This window comes from Cryptomeria japonica, chromosome 8 (assembly GCF_030272615.1).
Source record: "Cryptomeria japonica chromosome 8, Sugi_1.0, whole genome shotgun sequence".
Classification (NCBI taxonomy): Eukaryota; Viridiplantae; Streptophyta; class Pinopsida; order Cupressales; family Cupressaceae; genus Cryptomeria; species Cryptomeria japonica.
Window position 1 is genome coordinate 29,646,916 of NC_081412.1, and position 5,827 is coordinate 29,652,742.

The following is a 5,827-nucleotide window of genomic DNA, read 5'->3' on the forward strand; positions in this document are numbered from 1 at the left end:
AAGACAAACAAAAGAAATTAATCGCTTCTTCACATAACAAATCACTCCTACTGACGCAAACTTCTTTTCATAGGCACCTAATTGTTCAAGAAAGTGTTGGTTCAAGAAATTTGTGGTCACTTCCAAAAAGTAGTGAAGCCCATGAATTATGTCTTCACATTCACTCACACCAATAGCCAAAGACGTCATGACTAGGAAATGCGGGAAATCGTCACCATTTACTAATGCCAAAGACAATGGTTTTTGTCAAAGAATAAGCCAACAAGGGTGATGAGAAATGGAGGATATTGTGTTGTTTCTAGCGAGGAAGAACAATCATTGTGTTTGCCATTTATATCAAGGTGGAATTGCATCGATTGACTTAAATCACACACACTAAGATTTGACTTCTAGGCTTAAAAGTGTTAAACATTAAGAATTGTCTGACATTCTCTAGGATTAATATGTTGGCTAGTGTGTGTGGTTTAAGGCTGGCCAAATTATATCTATAATGTGACTTAGACCATTTGATGATGTTCGTCTACCAAAAAAATTTAAAAAATGTGACCTAAAAATATTTCTAACGGGAGACAATTCCGATGGGTATTCCCCACCTGAAAAAAACCCTATCGACTAAACATAATAAAATGTATAATTTTTAGCTATAAGAAAAAATGGTTTCAAGTTTGAAAATCAGGTTTCAACGAAACAAACACAATTAATGAGGTTTCACAAGGTTGCACTAAAATAGTTTGTAGGCTTTTTCAGTGGGATCTCGTCCAATACCCTGTCGACATTCTGATGTTGCATGGTTAGGTCCAAGGCATTTGTAACAAATATTTGACTCTTGTTCTAGTTTGACCTTCTATCTCCAAATGCCTTGAAGTTTCATCCATCTTAATGAAATCTCCTATTTGGTTCCCTAGTGCTTGCAACCCTATACAATTTCCTGGCCATAATGTAACTTTCTGAATTTCTTCTTTTAAATTATTATACTTTGGTCTCCATTTTGTACTGAAAAGCCTTGTTACATTTAGTAATTTTAATGTTTTTGGATGATTTCTTTCTTTCTTTTTTTCACCATTGGGCATTCCACATGAAAAAAACCTTTGGGTTGAAATTTGATATTTAATCTTTGACCCCAATTTTGTCTTGTCCTAGACGATCAATTATTCAGTTTTTTTCATGGAAAAAAGCTCTCTTTATCCTAACATAAATTGTTAAATAAAATGAGTTTAGTGTACTAGCTTTGCAACTCACCATATTATGTTGACTTAAGGGTATTTGATTTGCATCCATTGTAATGTTGGAGTCTTTTTATTTCCATATATTTCTTCTAGCTTTGTGTTTAAAGTTTTTTCTCTAATTTGAAGGTCTTTTCTCTTCGAAGGTCTGTAGACTCTAGCTTCCCCCTCTTTGTTGTTGCAGGAATTCCCTTTCTTTGCCTCTATTTCTTTCATTGATTTGAAGGGTTCCAATTCACAACGTTGTATTCTTTTGATCACGAAATAATTTTTAATTATACAATACAATTATTTTTTATATTTCTATCAAACTCTTTACAAATATATATATAGTTTAAATTCTTATAATTATTTTATAATATTTTTAAATTTTCAATAAACTCTTTACAAAAGAAAGAGACCATTATATTATTATGTTTTCATTTTATATTCATTATTATCTTTATCTTTGTGAAATGGTGGATTTGATTTTATAGAGACATCTTAAAACTCCATGTTAAGACAATGTATAACCTCTTTTGACATAATTAATGAAAGGGTTGTGCTGACCATAATGCACACTAGTGGATTTAAATAGAAATTAATTGAATTGCCTCTTTTATAAGGACTAAAATACCTATTTTAACGCCGAAGGTGTCTCTTACTATGGAATGCACCGGCAATTTTTTGTAAATCAATGGTCTATAATGCGTTTCAGGAATTGCAAGACGATCACAAAGATTGTGACCGTCGGATCTTCGATGGATTCAAAGTACTGTGGCTTACAAAAGGAAAAAGATGTTTGGATTTTCTTTCATTCTGCTTCGATCGTATCATTGGATTTTCTTTCATAAATCATATACTGATGCTTTATTCTCCATACTCACACAAATCTATGTCTGCCTAATTCATCAAATACATAGTTACTTTTGTAGCTTAAGAAAATGTCACTTTTATACCGTAGCTCAGGCAAAACTAACACATGAAACTCTAATTCGTATCTCCACCAAGCTTGTCATTTTATCTTTAAGAAAAATTACAATTCATTTTATTATTAATTTTTTAATGCAATGGAGGGAGAGACTTTAACAACCACATACACATGTGACATGCCACTATCTTAGAAATATATAGATAAACATTACATTAAACTCAAATTTCTTAACTAAATAAATAATAAATTATAGATAATTTAAATTATATTATTGTCTAGGAGATATATAGTACATGTAATATTTATATTGAACATTTATAATTTTATATAATAAAAATAATTTAAATCTATTATGAAGAAATTTAATTTAATTTTATATAACAAATATTAAAAAAAATTAAACATATAATATATCTAATGTAAATAAAATGTAATATAAATTATGTTTATATTTGATTAGTTTTATTTGTGAAATATATATTAGATGTAATATTAATATTAAATATTTTTATATAAAAAATATAATTTAAATATATTTTTCATGAAATTTATATAATTTTAACTAATGAAAAAAAAACATAAAATATATCTAATGTAAATAAAATGTAATTTTAAATTAAAACTAAGTCATATAGATAACCTACTAATTACTATTTTAAAATTTAATATAATAAATTTTTAATTTGTCTTGAGTTTTATATATTTATACCCCTCATATTGAAAAGTGAATGTGTAGGATATTTGCACTCTAACTCATTATTTATATCCCTCTTTCTCTTACTTGTTCTATCTATCTAATTCTCTCTATATACCACTTTTGTAAATGGTGAATATATTGTGGATTTTTAGATAAATTGTGTTAAAAGTAAATCTTTATAAATTTTTATTCAATGTAGAAATTATATCTTTCCCTCTCCCTTTCCCACTCCCTCTCTATATATTCATGGCCTTCTTAAATTTGGTGATTCATCATGAAATAACTAGACAAGACAAAGTATGAACATGCCAAGAACGCTTCATTTCACAATTTACAGAAGCTCATTTTGCAATTTATGGAAGCTCATTTCATAGTTTACTGCTCTTTGGAAGGTGAGTGAAGCTGAGTTTAAATACCTGCATAGCTGCTATGTGTTTGTAGCACAAGGCTTTCAAATCCAACCCTTGAAATCATTGGACTAATATGTGATTGTGATTCTGCTTTCAAATCCCATCTTTTTGTGCTTCCTTTTGTCCATAAATGTAAACACATTTTTTTTACAGCCCAACAGATTCATATAGTTTTATCATTTGTTTTCCAATGTCGCTTATTACATATATGTGTGTGGATTATAGGGTTAGCATTTCATTTGTGTACATGTACGATTTGTGTAGAATGTATCTCAAACAACGTATAGAAGTACTTCAACTTTTCATCAACAGTCATGTCAGGATTCTATTGGGGATTAGTTTTGGAAAAGTGTTTTTACATATTTTTTTCAGGCATTGGAGATTTTGAGGTATCTCTATTTTCACAACTATGTTCGATGATGTTTTCGAAGTTGATTTTTGTGTGTCAGGCAAGGTAATATTAAATTTACATTTATCAATTACAGAGATCATCATTTCCATTCCGGTCTACCAAGCACTTTTTTAAAATAATATTTTGACTATAATTTCTTTTCTTGTGTTGTAGGCATGAGGAATGAGTGAATGAATGGATGCTATCAAGACTAATATTGCAGAAGTTGACAATGCACCTATGTTTTAAAATAATTTTGTTTTAGAATAGGGGATTTGTAAGCTAGCCATTACCCATAATCTATTTGTAATCCTTAAAAAAAAGTAATTTTCATTTCTTTGGGAGCATAAGATTGAAAAATAGGTATTGGACAACTTTATTAATAGGTAGTGGATTGTTAGTATATTTAGTAATTCAAATTTTAGCAACAGGTAAACCATTTAAATAAAATACACACTTGCATTATGTATAGTGTAGATTAGTCCAAGATCCTGTACTTTCCACATAGTAGGGTTTATCAAGTGGATGAAATTTCACTTGTTTACCTTTACGATGTGAATGTAAGCAGTGATTTCTCATTCATCAAATTTAACACATCTATAATTTATTTAAAAGATCTGTGTCAAAATAAAATGTCTAAAACTTTTTAACCTAGTACCACATATTGGGGAGTTTATCAAAGGGAGTTCTTAACTTACCAATTATCTATTTAATTTTCTCATACCTTTTTATGCACGTCTTATTTTGATTTGCCCATATAAAATATTATGCCACTCAATTAGTTTTTTTATTGGGTGTTTTCTTGAATTTTTTATCTATATTTTATGAATGTTATTTTGAGATTTTTTTTAATTATTATTGAATTTATATTATTATTAAATGGTGAATATATTGTGGATATTTAGATAAATTGTGTTAAAAGTAAATCTTTATAAATTTTTATTCAATGTTGAAATTATATCTCTCCCTCCCCACTCCCTCTCTATATATTTATCTCTCTCTCCCTCTATCCACCCTCCTCTTCTTCTTCTCCTCTCTCCCTATCTTCTTGTATTTCCTCATATCTTTGTCTCTCTATCACTCTATCTCATCGTCTATATCTATATCTATATCTACATCTATCTCTCCCTCTTCATCCCTCTCTCTATCTCCCTACATCAATCTACTTTACCTCTCCCTCTATCTCTATCTCCACCCCTCTATTTCTAGATATGTCTCCCTCTCTCCCTCTTCCTAGACCTCTATACCTACATGTTTTGGCTTCTCTATATCTATCTCTCCATATCCCTCTACCCCTATACTATTCCTCTTTACTCCTCCCCTTATATCACTTCCTACCATGATCCATCTCTTTCCATCTCTTCCTCTCTCTCCCTCTCTCTCCCTCTCATTATACTTATCACTTCTAGCTCTATGTCTCTTTGTCTTATCTCTCTCTTTATCTCTCCCTCTCATTCTCTCTATATCCCTCTTTACCCCTCTATCTCTCATATCCTCCTCTCTCCTTGTTGCAAATATAACATTACCTTGTTGGTAATTGAACCCGATTATCTTCCTAATTCAAAGATTTTTCAATCATCTTTAGATCCTTCTAAGTGGATGCATAATTAATTTGAAGCTATCACTTCTCCATTCATACATATGCTAGACAAACAACATTATTTCCTAAATGGTCAACCAATTGACCTCATCTACTACACAAATGTAGGCAAAAAAATAATCAAAATTTACTCCAATTGTCCTTCTATGCTTATTTGACGTACCCATTGCACACCAAAGTGCAATTGCTAGTTATTTTTACGCCGAAGGCGTACCCTATTTGAACAGAGCAAGTTAAGTTTGACAATCTACGGTTCACACCCCTCTAAAAACGATTGAATTCTTAACGATCGTCGATTTTACTTTCACGAATTTTAACTGGACCCTGTTTTCTCATCGTCAGATATTATCACACCATCCAATAAATGTCGGTAATCGGTAAAAGCCCGAAATAAATGGTCTTGCACGGCCCACGTGTAGAAAAAATCTTTTTGCACCGTCCATGCAGGATTCTCCTCATTTTCTTCTCATCGGCAATTGTGTACTGCGAAATATTTCTACATTGCTGAATAACATGTTCGTAAAAATTAAGGATTAAAAATTAGTAAGATAAGCTTAGAAAAAGGTAGGCTTACCATTGCAAAGTTAATATTT